General features: G+C 39.5%; 1 protein-coding gene across 9 annotated transcripts in view; it reads left to right on the top strand.

Annotated features, from left to right (window-relative positions):
• MITF (melanocyte inducing transcription factor) overlaps positions 1 to 20,191 on the top strand; it is a 218,622-nt gene that overhangs the window by 12,155 nt on the left and 186,276 nt on the right. The window contains exon 1 of one of the 9 annotated variants that reach the window (XM_072720476.1): positions 8,679 to 8,864. The exons of the other annotated variants lie outside the window; for them this stretch is intronic. The gene's annotated coding sequence lies outside the window, so the exon portion shown is untranslated. Of the gene's footprint in view, positions 1 to 8,678; positions 8,865 to 20,191 lie in introns of those variants that run through there. 9 annotated transcript variants of the gene reach the window in all.

The following is a 20,191-nucleotide window of genomic DNA, read 5'->3' as shown; positions in this document are numbered from 1 at the left end:
ACCACCACCACCACCTTAGTGCAGTGGTTTTCAAAATGTGGCCCTCACGCTAGTTAGAAATGCAAGTTCTCAGATTCTACCACAGTTCAACTGAATCAGAAACTGGTGGTCAGTCCAGGACTCTGTGTATTAATAAGCCCCCCAGAGTTGGTGATGCTCACTCATGTTTGAGAAAGACTACCCTAATGCTTTCACCATAAATCCCGTGTCTCCATTTTGAGTTATGCTTACCCTGTTGTTTTGGGATGAAAAACTTCTTGGATTAGATAGCATACATTTAATAAAAAAAGGGGGTGCTGCTTGTTGTGGTCAGCCTAGAGATGACCACTGGCAGTAACTATCCACTGATCAAAAGCCAAAAACCAAAAACTTCCCTTTTAGAAAGTTAGCTTTCAGATATACACTAGTGAAACCAGGTAGGATTCTTGGTTTTTTAAATATGAGCTCAGGGTGATTTGGAGTTAACCTAGCTTCACTGCCATAAGGAGTCCTGGCCCACATCTCAAAAGAGGGTTATAATCCAGACTCAATATGCAGTCACTTGACTGAATTAAGATTTGGTTGAGAAACAGGGTGATGATGATTTTGAGCATGCCCACATGACCAAATTGTTTTTCACAAAACTTCTGCTGAATAAAATTTGAAATACGGCTTTCAGCCTGTTTTCCTATCTTAATGAATTCCAGACAGTTTGCAGAGTGTAGGAGCTTCCAAAACAGAGGGACGGAATGGCTGGGACCCGCCAGCATGTGTCTTGTCATAGTAAGGGCATCTCAACTACAGTCATTCCCCTTGTTCTGCATCTCACTGGGCCATTTCACTTCTATGACAGAGAGGTATAGATGGTGACAGGAAAGGCCAAGGCCAAAGTTGTGTCAGACAAATAGAGCCTGTAGAAAATTACCAGACTCCTTTCTTTAGTAGGAAACTCAGCCTACCCCACATCTACTTAGACCTAAGCATTTTGTTTTTTGTTTTATTTTGTTTTGCTACATTTTGACCTTCTCCAGAGAAGAGGTCCTGGTGTCCTTGTCTCTTTTGTAAACTGGTTAAAAGCATTAAGCAGTTGAAGTCTAAAGTTCTGGGTTTAATCTTCAAAATAAAACAGATTTTTAACTTAAATTTCAATTTGGCCACCTATTAGCTTTTTTTAATTTTAATTTTAATTAATTTATTTTTTAAAAGATTTTATTTATGTATTCATGAGAGACAGAGAGAGAGAGAGAGAGAGAGAGAGAAAGGCAGAGGCACAGGCAGAGGGAGAAGCAGGCTCCATGCAGGGAGCCTGATGTGGGACTCGATCCCAGGTCTCAGGATCAGGCCCTGGGCTGTAGGTGGCACTAAACCACTGAGCCACCTGAGCTGCCCAGGTTTTTTTTTTTTTAAATCAATTTTTAAAAACCACTTTTCTTGTAGCTTGTGTTTCTATAGCGGCTAAATGGGGCTCATGGACATTAATATGATCTAGGCTATAGGGTAATCGTATCAATTAAAAGAAATAGATGGGTAAGGTACTCAGCCCAAAGCCCAACTCTTGCTGCTAGGGTCTGTCTGGTTCCTACATTCTGGTATCCTTTGTATCCATCCACAGCATGAATAGGGTTTTGATTTGAAATGACGTTTTAATCAGCAGGAAAAGAAGAGCCATAGAAGAGAAGGGGCGGGGAGGCCTAAATGATCCCTAGCTGGAGAATCCACATCAAGATCTTTGGGAGTTGATGCAGGTCAAGTAGTGGTGACCTATAGGAAGCCTAGCAGGGAGGTTTTTAAAGATGGCACCTGTTATTTACAGGTAAGGCGTTCCTTTTGTTGCCAGAACAATCTTTGTCTTTATCAACATGATGCCTTTCATCATAATTATAGACTGTAGCCAGGTGGAAGAATAAATAATAAGATGCACTGATCAAGATTTCACAGCATTGAGCAGTCTAGCAGCCAAGCTGCATTCCCATTTCCACATGGGGATCTGGCGTTCCTAACTGTGGGCTTTCAACTCTGCTTCTAGTGAGTGCCTGCCTTATTTTTTCACATTTAACTCCTCAGCCTCTTCATTCAAAGAAAGCCATCGTGCTCTGTATCCCTGCACTTCCAAACCTTTATATCTTTTACTCTTTTAGGATTTTTTTCCCCTCCTTGTAGCAATGTATAGCTATTTTGTAGACTAGAGCCCAAGTTTTAATTTTTTTGGAAGAACTGTTTAATTTATGCTTGCTTTTTACCCTTTATTCTGAATTTTCTGAAAACATGATTGCTATAGTCCTTTGCGTTTGTATGGGCCATTTCTGTTAACCAAGTGGTTTTCCATCTACTGATTAAATTGATCCTGTGATAAACCTTGAATGCTTTATCCACATTGTTGTGATAGCTTACTTGTCTTATTTTTTTTTTTTTACCTTTATTAGGGTATAATTGACAAATAAGAATTGTATATGTTTAAGGTATACAACTTGATGTTTTGGTGTACGTTTACCACATCAGGTAGCTTGCTTTTCTTTTTTCTTTTCTTTCTTTTTTTTTTTTTTTTGTAGCTTGCTTTTCTTGAGCCTCAGAAAGTTTCTCCCCCAAACCAGTGGCTAAACTGGTCGCTAGGAAGCAGAAAGGAAGATTAGCCCAAATAGTAACTATCTGTCTCATGAGAAAAGGGTGCATGATGTTGCACACATAAGTGGATGCCTTCATCCTTACAGCTTTGACGTGTTCTGTGGATGAGATTACCTGCCTCATCAGATTGCTGTGAAGATTCAGTGAGGTACGGAGAGGACTTTCTGTAGGAAGAGTACAGTAGACACCGGCTTTCTGCTGATGCCTAGTCGCCCTGCTGTTCCTGCCGCACGACTCTTATGCCTTTGTTGGCCTGAGGTGCGCCCATGTGCTCCTCCTGGCGTCACTGCTGTTAGAATTTAGGGGCTTATGTAAGAATCAAAGAAAGTGGTTAATCTGTGCAAGTGGTTTTGACTCTACCATTGCTTTGTCACAATTAATTAATTAATTTGATCCTCCATAGCTTAAAACCCCCCAATTGAGTCAATTCTCAAAAGTTGAGGATATATTCAGCAAGTTTTCAGACCAGTACTAGTACTCTCTTTCCTCCCGGGAGTCTGGCAGGCCACTTTCCTCAACTATCAGCTGTTGTGTGCAGAGGAATGGAACTAATTTGATTAACAATTAATGGGAGACATGTTTTTAAGAATCCACGTAGACATTCACACCGACACATACTGGATTCTTAAGGCAGCATTTTTCAGAGTATTTGCATCTTTTCTCTTTGATTGTCATGACTAATCAAAACTTCACTCTTGGTTTAACAATTCCTGTCCTGAATTTTATAAGGAAAAAGAGAAAATGACAGTTTTCCTCTTTCCATGTGATTGAAACACACACACACACACACACACACACACACACACACGGAAGCAAAAGACCATGGGTTAGATGCTTTAGGGTGAGAGCCAGTGTACTCTGAAAAGTAATGAGCACAGGAGAGAATGAAGCCTGAGAAGGATGGTCAGATATGGACAATCAGATGCCCTTCTGAGTTCTGCATTTTGAGACAACAGGATGAATCAGCTATGTAGGATGGAGTTGAGAGTTAATACACCCACAAGTAGGGGAAGAACCAGCCATTGGAGATGGACAAGGCAGTTTTGGAAATTTTCACGATAGAGTTATTTCATGGGCATCTAAATAGGTGGATATTAAGAGATCTGACATTTACCCTTATTTTTTCAGAGTCATGGTTTCGGAATGATTTGCAAAATCCTTGGGCCAATGTTCTTTGCCCTAGGAGGTAAAATGATATTCAGTAAATATTCATTAAGCCCACTGTGGAGTCAGGAGATAATATAGAATATAAACCTTTGTCACTTGTCAAGTGGGTGGGCACCAAAGGATGGTATGGAACCCAGATCAGGCCATTGAGGGCCAGAGGAGCTCTTTCTGGGAGTGGAAGAGAGCCCACTCAGTGGTCTCATCAATTACCCTGTGAAAGAAAGAAATTTTAAACTGATACTCACTGAAGACAGTCTTTAGCTGTCCCTTTACTTGAAGCTCTTATTTAAAAGATAATGTGTATTTTAAGAATTCAAGCATCTTCTGCCTATAAATAAGCTGATAGATGATACTTGGTTTATTATCTCAGTTCTTACTTGAAAAAGGCCCATTGGGAGTGGGGAGTTTGTTCACTGAGCATCTCCAGGATTGAGAGTGCCCAATAAATAATTGTTGAATAAAAATGACCAAAATGCATGAACTGTTTCTGGTGTGCAAGAAGGGATCAGTACCTTTTGGGAACTTTGTTAAGCTCTTTCAGGAAAGTATGTAAGAAATTATCTTGACTATTTTTCTTATTAGCTGTGGGCCTTTACTTTTAAAAAAATATTTATTTATTCATAAGAGACAGAGAGAGAGAGAGAGAGAGATAGAGAGAGAGAGAGAGAGAGAGAGAGGCAGAGACATAGGCAGAGACATAGGCAGAGAGAGAAGCAGGCTCCATGCAGGGAGCCTGATGCGGGACTCGATCCCAGGACCCCAGGATCATGCCCTGGGCCAAAGGCAGGCGCTCAATTACTGAGCCACCCAGGCATCCCCCGTTATGTTTTTCTGAGACTCAATTTTCTCACCTAAGATATGGGGGAAATAGTGTTCTTTCTTGGCATAGCTGTCAAGGTTATAGAAGGTAATGTGTAACCCACCTAGTGTATGTAGACGTTCCAATAAGTGAGTAGGGGCCATCTGTGTTGCTCCTGTGGGTGCTCAGAGATGAAATAAATATGCAGTCGATTCTTATTATTTGTGATGTTTATGTTCTATAAAGCTACCACAAACATTTAGTAGGAAAACACCACACAATTTCTTCAAGAGGAAAGGCACAGTTTGGTTCCTGGGAGCTTCTGGTCACAACATTTTTGTCAACTAATGAATATGTAACCTTATTTTATGTGTTTCTTGTTTAAAGACACTTTAATATATATTATCGGTTTGTTAGCATTGAACTCAAGGCCAGCAGTTCTGTAAGTCACACTTGACTGAAACTTATCTAACACCTGTATTTTCTGGGTAAGGCTCATCATAGCCTTCTCATGAAGAGTAACACTAGACAGCTCGTCAGCACTAGTATTAGGGACTATCTTACATAATGAAGTCATCTAGAAAAAGGCAAAAATGAAAAGCACTAAAAAACCTCGAAAAGGACGTTTATGTACTGTATGAGAACTGGAGCAAGTAGGCAGAGTGTCACTTTGTTTGATGTCAGTTGGGAATGCATGTGTCGGATGACTCAACTTTTTCACCTCTTGGCGTGTATCCACAAGTCAGTGCAAAAATGCTGCAAATATTGATTTTGGGGTTACAAATAAATTTTAGTGAATAGCTGAATTCGCAAATAGGGAATCCACAAACAATGAGAGTTGACTATATTAAAAAATTGTTTTCTTCAATCTGTCTGTCTCTAGCAGTTCTTTCTCTGAGCTTAAAAACATATTCACTTGGGAAAATATTCAAACACTATTTGCTGCATCATCATTGTGGGTTATACATGAAGCCACATTAATGAAGCTTTTCTAAGTACTCCATCTTCCACTTTTACATTTATTTGCCAATAAAAATGGCCCATTACTTTCAGATTTTCAAAGTTTAGTGGGACTGTCCAGATATGTTACTTTTTATTTTGATATATTTCTACCGTTCTTTAGGAAGTGGAGTATGAGAGTGGGAACCTGGAAAAAGACATATTCAGGCACCATTGTTGAAGAATTCAGCAGAAAGTGGTAGGATGATGTAGAAATTATGGTGTAGGCAGGTTTTGAAGAAACTGAGCTCAGCTTACTTCTCAGTGTTTTGCAGATTAGCATATTATAAGGATCAGCAATTGTTATTGTTATTGGAACCATGTTATTGTTATAAACATCACCTGAGTACTCGTGGGGAGTGCTTGGAATTCTTTTAATAAAGGAGAGAAGAAAAGACTTATTTTTAGTGGGTCCAGTAGTTTAGGTTGCCTAGGGGACAGATCACATAATTGAGTAACAACAAAGAAACCCAAACAGTAATAATAGTAACAGCATCACCTAGCATTTTTAAAGCCCTTACTATGAGCTATACTTTGTATACAGGTGCTTTAACCTCTTATACTTAGTGAAAACAAACTCAGTGAGGTTAATGAAAGTTACCTGTTGTTTTGCCTTTCATATGTAGCCTGCCTTGTGCATCTTCATACTGTATTTATATGTAGTATAAAGAATAGCTTGTTTAGTTTGTGTGTGTGTGTGTGTGTATGTGTGTGTGTGTGTGTGTGTGTATGTGATGTGTGAGTCCTGGGATCAGGAAGGTACTTACGTCAGTTTTTTCCCCAGGTTTTTCCTGTGTTAGAAAAGTCAAGAAGCTGAAGCAGAATGGATGAGTAATTCAGATCTAGTTGAATTACAAACATATTAAGGCATCTCCTACCTCCCAGATACTGTGTTAAACATTTAAAATGTATAATTTAATTCTGCTATGAGGTAGGTAGGATCCCATTTTATAGATGAACAAACTAAGCTTGGCCATCTTCAGTCACTTGCCTAAAGCCATTCAAATAAGGGTGGAACCATGAGTGAAACCCAGGACTGTTTGACTTCAAAGCTCACCCTCTTTTTTTTTTTTTTTTCAAAGCTCACTCTCTTAACTGCCACCATCATGCAGTGGTTACTGTGTATATTGGGGTACAGAGAGGGAGACAGGATGGGAAGTGATCAGAGGTGACAACTCATGTTGATTTTGGAATAGAAAGGTTTCTGATGAAGTAAAGACAAGAGACTCTGGGTGTGGTTGAACATCTGAATCCAAGATAAATAGATCTATTAAAGGTAGTCCTTTGTTTTCAAAGCTGTTTCTAAAAAAGAAAGGAGTTAGGTGCTGAAGTTTCCAAGAAAGGTAGCGAAAGGTGGGATGGTGGATGCTTAATTATTCACAGGGATATGGTATGTAAGTTGTCTATGTTCCTCATTCCTCATTAAAGATCTTCAGATTTTCCTTGCTGATGACATCAAGAAGTCTTATCTACATACCCGTACTTATGGTCTGCCACTGAACATAGAGCTCCTAACATCTTGATGTTTTTCACTTATCTTTCTTTCCTTATCTCTCCCTCCCTTCTCAACCTGACTCGTTAATTGCTTTTCCTGTGTGTCTTCATAAAGTTGTAGCCAGTTTATTCCATTCTGGACTGTTTATCTTTGAATGCCAAAGGTCTTGAAACATCATAATGTTGTGTAATGAACATAACTTCTGCCTTGACATGTGGGTGTTAAGAGCATTAGTCATTGCAAAGTATTGAGTTAAATATTTTCAATAAAAGGATATACTGATCTAATACAGAGGAAGAAGTTATAAAAATACTAGTTGGTGGCTTTAATGGTGAGCTCTATATATTTAGTGGGTTCCACCAGGAATGGGCTAGACATTTACAGAACGAACATAAAAACATTCTTAATCCTTACTAGTGGGAGGGACCAATAGTAGGAAGAAAAACGCTTGATTCTTCTACATACCAAGAGGAAGATAAACCATCTGAGTTTCTGGAGTGCTTCTGCTCTCCATTTACTTCCTCACATGCATCTTTACCTAACTACCACAAGAATAGTTGCAGCTTTCCATGAGATAGATATTTACAATAGGGGCTCCTGGGCTGCATCTTGTTGGAAAGCCCCTCGCTTTATAATCATTTCTTCTTTTCTTTGGAGAGCCGTCAGGGCATATTTGCAACACCATCTGAGAGCCAGGGACTTCCTGAGCAAACGAGATGTTTCTTTACCTGTGGAGTTGATTTTATGAAGAGTTTTGGTCAGCATTAGTCATTGTGAAACTATGTACCTGCTGCCCTGGTTTATCTGTAGACATCTCCCTGTGGCAGAAGATTGAATCCTCATCTCTCCCTGTCTCTGGGCATCTAAAGATGTTAGAGGTACATTGGTTTGCTTCTTGATGGGGAGTGTGTTGTAGGTACTGCCTTTCTCTGATGGAATATTGCCCATATGAGTGGTAATCAATGTAACAGGTTGATGTGCCATCTTATTTCCTGAGACTGGAGGTTTAAACCAGAGACACTGTGTGCTAACTTTCCTTTACCTTGCCGGCTGGCCATCATCATTCGTTCCAGTAAACAACTTGTGAGGTCAATACCTTTTCTTTCCTAGAGAGGAAATTACTTTAATGTTAGAATAGAGGGCCTAAACTCTGTCAGTGGCCACCATTAAAAATTTCTCAATAAGACTGGATGTTTTCAAAGGATATCCCAAGTCAAAATATGTCACTGAAGGGAAAAAATTGTTTTTCTTTTATGATATCTTCTACAAATGGATAATTATTTTCATGATCACGTTAGGAAGTTAAGCCATTTTCGGAGTTGGGCAGTGTGTGGAGGAGAGATCTGTTTTCACCCATTTCCTTGCATTTGTGATGATATTTCAGAAGGATTATTGATCTCTAGTCCTCCTTTGTCCTCCTTCAAATGATTTTGAATATAATTGTTGTCATTATTAACTGAATCCACAGATAAAGAGGTAGTTTTGAATGGGAGCCAAGTAACCTGTTGATGTAAAGTCTGTTTTACCTTTTATGATTCCCATCATTAGCGCCTCCCTCCTTCCTGGCTCAATCCCCTGTCATTTTAAGTAGGCAGCAATTACTGGTTTGCTAAAGAAGCTGGCTCCTGCTGCCAAGGATCCTATTAATTATCACTCTATCTCTAATTTAGCCTTCCTAGTGTTGAGAGAAGGTGCATGTAAGCGTGTGGCAGAGCAGTTGCAATCGCATCTTCTTTGTAATAATCTCCTTTCTGAGACGGTTCAGCGGACTCAATGTTCAGCCAAAGGGCTGAGGCGGCCCTGGTGAGTGTTTTCACATCTTCTGTAGGTTGTTTGGTAGGTCAGGTTTGGGGTGGTTTTCTTCTGCCTTTGACTCTGACCTGACTAAAAAGCTGATGGTTGGGCATTTATGTTGGGGATTCAGACCTACTCACGGCCTGTCTGTGAGCTCACATGGGAGACCTTGAAAATACTGTGGTGCTTTTCCCATGAACCATTTTCTCTATGTGGGCAAAGGAGAGCGTAGAATTGACCCTATGCCTGTCCTCAAGAAGATAATGTAGATGCTAAGCAAAGTTAACTCAATTGACAGTTCCTTGTGTAGTAGATTTTTAAAAAACAGAGTGGTGATCTTTCTATGATACTGAGTCTTGATTTCTTATCAGTCATAAATGGCTAGATTGCTTTCTGTTTGTTTTTAAAATGTTCAGTTCACTTGTTTGAGTGAACCCTTTTTTCAGAAGTTCCACTGGATCATTTGATTAGGTTTGGAGTGCTTAAGCTTCCTTTTCCACTTTTTTTTTGTTATTTTTGGCAGTGGTGGTGTTTGAAGCTGTTGAAGTGATTCACTGCAAAGTGAATTAATTTTCCACATCTTCAAATGTGTTTTCCAGTCGCCCCCAAGTTTCTTTTCCCCTCTCATATGATTCTGCAGTTGTAGTTCTGTCGTTCTCGTTCTTGCTGGATCAAATATAAATGCTGATGTCACTGAATTTCTTAAATTACAGCTGGTGGGGATTAACAGAAATTGTAAAAGAATACCACTTCCTCATTTTGCTCTTTTCTTGACTAATTATTGTCCTTTCAAGTCCTGTAGGAGGATGGGGATTTGGAAGTAAGTTCTCTGTCCTGAAGTCAGAACAGCAATTTTCATTTTCCTTGTTTTTTTCTTTTTTTTCTTTTTTGGTTAAATGTTATTTTTCAAAAATAATTTCAGGTTAAGGATGCTACTTGAATATGCCCTTTCATAACCCTGGCATGGCAGTCTTGCCCTGCTCATGATTTTGCACACTGAGTTGTCTTCTATCCTGGGTGAAGGGTTTTGAATACTTCCCTTAAGTAAGTTTCCTTATATAGAATATTTTTACTCAACAGTCTTTTGCCAACTCCAGACGGTTACTGTTATTAGGTGAAGGGTTGTGATTCATTTATTATTTTTTTTCCAGAGCCTTTTGTTTTCCAAGGAATGCTGAGTTCTGTCCCCATTGTTTTCTTATCTACAATCTATATGTTCTTTCTGGGAGTTCTCTTTGATGGACACCTTCAAACATTTATTTTTCTGATTTTCTAGTCCTTGTTCTAGCAGTTGGAGCATGGAACCCCAGGCCTTCTTGTCCTTTTTTTTGTGGTTTGATGGCTCTCTTGTCCTGGGAGTTCTCTGGGCTTCTGGGCAGAACATTGGAGCCCACCTGGAAGTGTGTGCAAAAGGTGGCCGAGCACTGCATGGCGGTGGTATTGATTGAATTGCAGTCCCGTGGAAACAGAAATAGAAAGGGTTCAGCATTTGCACTTTCCTCTCGTGGTGTTTTTGCTTATTTTGTGTATTTGGAAAAGGCAGCCGTATGCAAACTGCTGACTTACTATTTTCCCTGGAATGGAAACCATTTGGATTATTTCAATGAGTTTTAGCTAAGATTTGTTTGTTCACAGTATTAGTTTTGTTTTCTGGTGTCCTGTTTAGAGTAAGACCAGAATATGTCTTTTTACTTTATGGAAAATAAGTGCTACTTGGTGACTTGGGATTTTGCAGACCAACGTGAATTTGAAAAATTATGTTTACTTCAGAGTCAAAATGGAAACTCTTCGGTGAAAATTATGGATACTTATATATTTCCATTTTGGGTCACTCTCTTTGAAAAAAAATTTTTTTTCTAAATTATTTAAGATTTCAGAACAGGCTCTTTTTCTGGTGATTTTTCCCCACTAGTTAATTTTTCTAATTTTTAAAGAGAAAGTGAGATTAAACAGAAGAATTACAGGACAGAATCCCATGTTCTATACAATTTGATGTAAGATGCAAAATAGTGACTTGCACTCCTCTCTTGTTTTTGAGGAGAGAGTGAATCTAGTTGAGCTTTTAGTGGTTAGATTTGGATTAGGAATAAAAATAGAACTTCCTTACCATAACAACTATTAAGTTCTGGTTTGAGTTACTGAGTATAAGTTATGATTGTTCAGTCTCTGGAAAATGTGCATTGTAAGATCTGTATATTCTTAGCCAACACTTCCTTCCAACACTGTTATGTTAAATTCTTGGAATTAAGAATGAGAATGATATAGGTATTTGAAAAATATTTCAAATATCACCATGGTGTTTTTGCTTAAATGTGAATTTCAAAAAGCTTGGATAAATAGAATAAAGATGGGGCAAGAAAGAGGAGTTACGAGTCGGTTTAATTGTTTGGAATGAATTATTTGTTTAAAAAGAGTTTTTATGTTTATCTAGGAAATGTCATTACATATAAGAAAATGGGAGTTTAAATAGTTGAGGGAAGATGGAAACTGGAAACATATCATGAGGTAGTAAGAGGAACTGTGGATGAAGCATCAAATATGTGGTACATTTTACTAGATTGAGGACTATGAATGTTTTTGTTCATTTCATCCCAGCAAGTGGTACCATGCAGGACCTAATAGCTACTGAATACATATTTAATGAATGGATGTTTTGGGAGCCTGGTTTCAGGCCCAGCTATGCCACCAACTAATTGTGTGACCCTGAGTTAACCACTTTTGAGGACTTTGTGTCCTTTTATGTACAGTGAAGAATAAGGACTGGATCAGGGTTGCTTTGTGTTATTCTGCTGCTCCTTCCCCCAGCTACACCATGGTCAGTGTTACCAGTGATCACCTCGCTCTGTCCCATGATCCCAGGAGGAGCCTTAGACTCTTCTGAATTCAGTGTACCAGCCTTTCACAACTTGTCATGGATACTAGAGGGCAAACTTATTTGTTATCTCAGAAGTACCTTCTCTTTGAGGTCCCTTACTATGGTTCCTTGATTTGGCGTCATTTTCTTTTTGATATGTCAAGCCCACTTACAAGTGGTAAATATTCTATGAAGTTTCTTGGTAAGCCAGTATTCACTTAAACAACACAGTAATAGCAGCATATACCATTGTTTCTCCTTGTAGTAATTTTTCTGGTAGAGTTAGTAGATACAGATAACGTTTATGAATGGGTCCAGACCATATTTCTCAAGTGGAGTAAGATATCATGAAATTAATAAAGGTTTTCACTTTTATTCTCCAAAGCTCACTGGTTGACATCTAGGAAGTGATTGTTGAACACCTTCTAGATGCCAGACATTATGCTAGTGGTAAGATAGCTGGCCCATAAGGCATGAGCTCTCTCTTATAACTAACTCACAATGACATGAATATGATAGTAAAGTTTGTAATTGTACCTTTGGGTACAAAAGATGGAGGGGTCACATCTTATGAGGGGAGAAGGGAAGATTAAATCTTATGGAAATAAGATTTGAGTCCATTATCAAAATTTGCCTGCCAAGCAGATGAGAGAAGGGCGTTCTGGGTAGATGGGAGACACAGAGGTATATAGCCCAGTATGGTGCCATTGGGACAGTGGAAGCTTTTGAGCATGACTGGAACACCAGAGAGCATGGTTGGATGGAAGCAGAGGACTAGCACTCTGACTGCCAAATGAAGAACGGGTTGGAGGATGGCCAGATCTGGCATCACGGAGGCCAGTTAGGATGGTTCCAGTTTAACAGTCTCTGTGAGAAATGATGATACACACACTGTTCAGCCCTCAGAGCGGTTGTGATTGCAAAAGGATATGAACTTCAGTCCCAGATTTTAAGGGCAGTGAAGGCAAAGGCAGGACTGTGCATACTGCTTACTAGTGACAATAGTGATTGCTCATTCATTCATTCATTCATAGTTGGATGCCTACTCCGTACCACACACCTGGGAAATACAATGGTCAATAAAATAGACATGGTCCCTCCCCTGAGGGAGCCTGAATTCTAGTGGGAGACATGGACAAGTAAACAGACAGTGATATTATTTATTCTTTATAAGTTACATGAGAAGGGTTCTAAGTGTAGATTCTCTCCACAGTCCCACCCCTCTTTTTAAAAAATATTTGTTTGTTTATTTATTTATTTATTTATTTATTTATTTATTTATTTATTTATTTATGAGAGACACAGAGAGAGAGAGAGAGAGAGAGAGAGAGAGAGAGAGGCAGAGACACAGGCAGAGGGAGAAGCAGGCTCCATGCGGGGAACCCGATGTGGGACTCGATCCCGGGTCTCCAGGATCAGGCCCTGGGCTGAAGGTGGCGCTAAACCGCTGAGCCATCCGGGTTGCCCCCCACCCCTCTTTTACTTCAGCTGTCTCCTACACTAGCATGCTTTCTGGTTCCTATGGTGGGTGGTTTTTTATGTTTATTTTATTCATGAGAAGCACACAGAGAGAGGCAGAGACACAGGCAGAGGGAGAAGCAGGGTCCCTTCAGGGAGCCCGATGTGGGACTCATCCAAGAACTCCGGGATCACTCCCTGAGCCGAAGGCAATTGTTTAACTGCTGAGCCACCTCCATCCCCCTATAGTGTTTTTATCTTATTTTATTTTATTTATTTTATTTTATATATTCACAAGAGACACACACTCACACACAGGGAGAGACAGAGGGAGAAGCAAGCTCCATGCAGGGAGCCTGATGTGGGACTGGATCCCGGGACTCCAGGATCACATCCTGAGCCAAAGTCAGATGCTCAACCACTGAGCCACCCAGGTGTCTCCCTATAGTGTGTTTTGAGGATAAAGTTAGATGAGCATTGTATTGTATATGCCTTGTATTGCAGATGCTTACACACACACACACACACACACACACACCAATTAAAGACATCTGTATTTACTCCAGAGGTAGATAGCACTAGGATAAGGCCTGTGACAGTTCCTAAAGGTCACTCTGTTCCAGGTAAAGCTCTGAATATCGCCCGACATTTTCTGAACTCTCATATTTTACATGGAATAATCCTGGCTGTTGACTTCCACATCAAAGAAGAAACATCTTGACTCTTGTGGTCCTTGTTGGCTTCAGTGGCTGCTTCAAATTGGCCTCCATATCTGTGTTCCAGGTTACTTCTAATGTTTGAGGCTCATGTGCAGGACCAAGAACTTGCCTCAGGGCAGCGAGACTGGTTGACATTGGATAAGTGATTTATTTTAAAGAGAAATTTTGGTACAGAAATGTCAGTAACGATAAATTCTCCCCGCAAACATAAATCTCCATACTCTCCATTCAACCCAGGATAACCTCTTTGATTATAAGGAATCAAAATTTAGCTGGGAGATCTGATAAAAATTCCAAAGAAGCTGTTCCAGGTTCAAACACTGTTCTTTAAAGATGAAGCATTCTGACCTAGTATAATACTTGCAGCTGGTTTAGGTGGGAAGTGCGATTTTTCCATTTTGCCTGGCTTCCACAGGTGGTATATTATTGGTACTAAAACTCTGGAGTCAGACTGTCCTAGACTTAATTCCAGCTGTACTGATTAGCAGCTGTGTGAACTGGGCGAGTCACGGAGTCTCTTTTTCTTCACCTTGTAAAGTTAGGTCATGGTTAAACTTGTAAGCCCTTTTGTTAAACTTGCCTGGGTTTATATCTCTTTGACATTGGACAATGTGTTTTCTTTGTATTTGCTTTCCTTATCGGAGAAGTAGTAGTAGTGATGGTGGCAGTAGTAGTAGTAGTAGTAGTAGTAGTAGTAGTAGTATAGTAGTAGTAGTAGTAATTCTACCTTATAAGGATGTGGTTAGAATTAAGTGAGGTAATGCATGCAAAGGCTTTGGTGTAGTACCTGGTATGTGGTTAGCACCAGTGTATCTTACTGAGTTATTTTTCTTACCATGATTATATTGAACATCCTAAAATTTCTGTAATGCTATTTGATGACCTATATTCTGTTGAAAATTAAGGCTTTACAAACTGCATATGTGCTTTCCTTTCTTTTTTAAAATTGGAGACTCAGTACAATTTTGAGGTTTGGAGTAGGGTTGCCAGATTAAATACAGCATGTCCAGGTAAATTTGAATTTTACGTAAACAGAGAATAATTTTTTAGTATAAGTATGCCCCACATATTTCATGGGATACTTATACTAAAAGCTATTCTTTGTGTAAATTCAAATGTAACTGGGCATCCTATATTTTTATTTGCTAGATCTGGCAACTCTAGTTTTGGGGTAAAACCCCTTCACCTTCTCATTCATTTTTTCCCCTCAGTTGTATATGGAAGCTTATATAAGCATAGTGAATGACATGTTTCGAACATAAGTATAGAAATAGTTACCCAAATTTGTTGGAATATCCCTTAGTATCTCTAGTAAGTCTGGTTCCTAATTCATGTAAGCAATGGGACTGTCCAATTGAGATTATATTGACACCTGAGCATATAGTACAAAGTTGTTTGAAAATTCTGAAATGTTCTAATGTTGGTTCTACCCAGAGGGAACTATTAATAATGACACATTAATGGGTAGGTATGCATTCCAGAGAATCCTGAAAACATAATCATCTTTGAAGGAAATTACCTCATTACTCTTTGAGTCACTGATCCAGAGAATGTCATTTCCTATGGCTGGCCTGGTTTTCCAGGTAAAAAAATAAACATATTGAATAGTTTGGTTAATAACTTAGAATAATTTTGTTGTATTTACAATTAAATTTTTAGGTAGGTTTGGCCCTTAAGCTATTAGGCTGTTGGAGACTTTGAGAGGATTATGTCTAAGACTGAGATCCTTTCAGTTCACCCAGTATTTACAGAGTATCTACCAGATGTAAATCAACTGCGTAGGGGTAGAGAAGAATTGCGAAGATAGCTCCAGCCTTCAAAAACCTTAGTGTTAAATGGAGCAGCAAGTCTAGAAACAATTATGACAAAAGACCCAATACTTAAGGGTAGGGTCTAAGGCCAGTAAAGCCAGGTCCCAGATGGTTGAATGTAGGAAATGGTTAATTCTGAAGAACCAGTGGAGTAGGACCATATTATATTAGGAATGGCTTCCTAAAAAGAACTCCTCAAAGAAGGGAATGATTTCATTTAGGAAATGAATCGTTCTAGGTAGAGGCTTAGCATTAACAAAGATCTGGGGGTGGACACATTTTGGAATGAATATATTATTTAGACTCAACAAAAATATGTACAGCATGGCAACTGGCTGTAACCTCTTCTCTCACGTGTGACTGTGTCTGGTTGAGAAATTTCCGGCTTAGAAACTTGACTTTATGTAGGCGGAGCTGGATTTGCTCCATGTTGGTTTCTTAAATATTTTTTGTGCACCTGCTGTTGCTATGTATGCAGCAGCCAAAGGGACTTAAGCAAGTTTAGTCACTCTTTCAGTTGGTCACTTAAAGGCAACTGAAAGTTATTTATTTAAATATTTTTAAGTGAAATGAACGCTTTTTTTTTTTTCTCCCTGAAATTCATTCCCAGTGATCTCTGCTTTAAACTGGGCAAAAATAACAGAAGGATTTCTTACTAGGAAGTCTGACTTTGGGTATTTGCTTAAATGACTTTGAAGGCCAGCTTAACTCATTTCCTGTTGGGATGACACTGGTTTATTAGATTTGGCCCAAGTCAGAGTTAATAGCCTTAATGGTTTTGAATGGTCCCAAATGATTCTCCTGCAGTGTGCCATTAGCAAATGGGAAGGTTTCTGCCTATGGTATGCAACACACAGGTACCTGCTTCAGCCAGAGTAGGTTAAAGGGAAAAGCTGTCCCAACTTAGATTTAACTATGGACATTTGGTATCCTGGAAAGTAAGTTACCATTGTAGTAAATACTAAACTATTTTGCAACAGTTTTTTCTTAATACTTTTGTGTTGTTGTTGTTTTTGAAATGATATGTGAAGCGAATGCCATTCAGAAATCACCCCAGCATTCAGAACTCGTTCAGATCACCCAACTTCTCCAGCAAATGAATTAAAATATGATAGGGTGTTCATGTTGTAAAGGGATAATAAGGCATGCCCTAAGGAGCAATGGATTGGCAGCTTGCCCAGTGCCTGAGACACACTACTAAGACTGGAATGGAAAAGTCCAGTCTTCAGTTAGTACGTGTGTTGGGCTGTAAAGCTCTGAATTCAATTGGAAATTAGCAAGGCATTCAGTGGTCCCTGGTATTTTATTTTTGTAAATTAGGATTAGCCTGCATCTTTTAAGTTCCAACAGGTAGTGCTTTTTGGGTATTTTGCTATTTCAAGTACTGGTAGGATTAGATAAGGTCTGGTTATAAACCTTTACTACGGGGTTTTTAACCATGAAAGAGCATCAACTGCTTATGTCCATTTGAATCTGTATGAATGTAGTTGTTTTTTTCCTTCATGGGTAAGCCAGATATTACGTAGTTTTAGTATCTACCCTTGGTTCCTACCGCCTTATTTTTGGCCTCTCTTAATATCTCCCTTTATATATCTGTCATTAAGTTATAATTGAAGCTTGGTGTTTTATATTTAGAATGATGCATGGAGGTTTAGCTGTGCCAGCCATTCAGGCTTAATAGCAAATGTTGGTTCATGCCAGAAAGTTTTTGAAATCTGGTCTCTTTTTTAGAATGTCCAATCTAAGACATTTTAGAATGTCTTTACTCTTGAGCTGAAGGCCATGGGGAAGTAATTCAGAAGAGATTTCTGTATCTATACATGTAAGAGCATCTTGTTTCTGATTAAAACAAACAAAAATTCCTTGCTAGTTCCCCCTTCAACCCAGAGTCACGCAGCCTTAAAAGGGACTGCTTTGACAAGTCTTTATATCACTTCATTTCTTAGTTTACTGACTTTCACACAGGGTATCAGTGAATGCCAGTTCTAGAGTGGGCACATAGTGATGGCAGATGACACCCAGGCCACAAGCTGCTTCCCAGGGGCTGCCAGACACTATCAGACATTTCACAGCTCTTGAATTCTCTGGATTTGGGCCACTTTTGAACTCCATCCATCAATCCATATAACCAGTTATTCAACTAATATTTACTGAGGTTTTAGTGTTTGCCAGGCACCCATGAGGATTTTAGGAGTAGAGCCGTGGCTCAAACTGTTGAAAATCTTTATACTCAGGGAACTTACATATGGGGGAAAGGAGGACCGTAGAAATAAACACATACATAAATAGTAAAATATATAATATGGTAAAGAGTGCTAAGTTCTATAGAGGAGGTAAAGCATGGATGGATTTGGGGTAACTTGTGATTTAAAATTGAGTAGGCAGGGGCAGCCTGGGGGACTCAGCAGTTTAGTTCCACCTTCAGCCCAGGGCCTGATCCTAGAGACCCGGGATTGAGTCCCACGTCAGGCTCCCTGCATGGAGCCTGCTTCTCCCTCTGCCTGTGTCTCTGCCTCTCTCTCTCTCTCTCTCATGAATAAATAAATAAAAAATCCTTAAAAAAATTGAGTAGGCAAATAAGGCCTTCCTGAGAAAATGATATTTGAGGAAAGATCTCAAGGAGGTTAGAGAGTGAATCATGCTAGCATTTGGAGGAGAAGCTCAGTAGGCAGAGAGAAAGGTAAGTACATAGGCCCTAGATAGTTGTATACCCCATTCAGGATCAGCATGATGGCTGTAATGGCTGGGACAGGCTGAGCAAAGGGAAGAATGATAGGAAATGCAAGACATGAGGTCAGGGAAGAAATGGGATACAAATGGAGGCAACCACTAAAAGAGTTTGTAAAGACTTTGCTCTTTACTCACGAGAAATGGGGAGCCATTGCAGTTTTCCAGCCAGAGGAGTAACAGGCCTGATTAATTCAAGTGGCAGATCAACATGGGTGGGGAAAATAGTGGTCTGAGAATTTGGAGATCTTTTTAAGTCCTAGTTTTGTCATTGCACAGAGGCAGATTTGTTCAGTATTCTGAGCTTCATGTTGTATTTTTTTTCTTCCTCCTTACAAAACAAGCTGATGGACTAGATAATTTTTATTGACCTTGCAGGTTTTGATACTCTTTCTGCATTTATTGATCCCCACCTCCCTCTTAGTGTGTTTGAGCATTTCATATTTGTGGCTGATTACATTTCTCTTTGAGTATGCACAGCTGGACCTCAGTGTGCAAAATATCTTACTGCACTTTACTTAATTTCTTGAAATTTTCCATAAATATCTCACATTGAAAACTTTGCAGATATGAAGTAATTTTTATATAATGACATTAAAGGTTGCTTGCAGATTAAATGATGTGGGCAAACACAAATTATAAGCTTTATTGTATAGACTTAATACAATTTTTGTTGTTGTTGTTATAGGCGTAGAGCTAATTTATTGAGTGCTACAATAAGCTATCAATTGAGATAGAGTGATACACAGAACACAATTCTGCTCCTCAGGGAGTTGAGTAGGAAGAGACAGTCCTGCTTAAGGGAGTACCCCACAAAACAGTCCTTTTGGCAGAAACTAGGGTGGGAAGCATGGCCAGCCTGAGGCCTGTGGGAGGCCTACATAGACTAATAATGTTCAGATATACCTTCACATCAGTATTCTTTAAGTATGTTCCATCATCTAGTTAGATCTAGTGCCATGTATGGGAGGAGGTGCTTATGCTAGGGACCTAGCAGTTCTTCTTCTACAGCTTTGAGCAACTTGGCTCCAACCCAAACATGCATCTCACTGGTTAGGACGTTGAGGCTGTACAATGAACCATCTCTAAGGCAGTTTAGGGACCATCTTTTGTGACTCAAGAATTTGGGCATCTCAACCCTCTTCCTTCCATCAGAGTATTTTTTCTACTTCCTGTGAGAGTATAGTCCTCTTATAGACTGGTACTTTAGCAAGACAGTGGCCAGTCAGTTCATTTATCATCCCTGTGGAGAAATATCACCCTACCCTTGTCTTATCTTCAGGTCTTCAATGTGCATTTGATCAGGAGTCAAATGGAGCCCCAGTCATGTCACTCAATCTATTCCTCATGTTCTATTAACTGGTTTCATGTTGGGCCACCAAAAAATGTTATAAGTTTCCAGGTTGAGGAGTCTGGAAACAACTCCCCAGGAAATAAGAGGGCTGGTGCTTGCCCAGACTGGCCCTTCAGATGTCTCCTGGCATATGCTGGGGCACTGAAGGCCTTGCTGTTGAGGATAGCTACCATGGTTGTGAATACCCTGACATTAACCAGTCCTTTAACACCTAAGTTGGGAACAGAGCCAAGAACTCTTCACTCTGACATCGCACTACTTCCTTTTAATTTTTTTCTACCTCGAGCCTTTTCACACATTCCTCCTGCCATCTGGAAACTTTTCTACCATTCTTCCTTTCTACTTTCTATTCTTTCAGTCTCAAAGGTTGCCTCCTGACCCACTTCCTTGCCCCTCACCTGAGTTAGCTGTGC

The sequence above is a fragment of the Vulpes vulpes genome, chromosome 9 (assembly GCF_048418805.1).
Source record: "Vulpes vulpes isolate BD-2025 chromosome 9, VulVul3, whole genome shotgun sequence".
Taxonomy (NCBI): Eukaryota; Metazoa; Chordata; class Mammalia; order Carnivora; family Canidae; genus Vulpes; species Vulpes vulpes.
The sequence above is the reverse complement of the archived record's forward strand: the minus strand, read 5'-3'. Positions and strand labels throughout refer to the sequence as shown.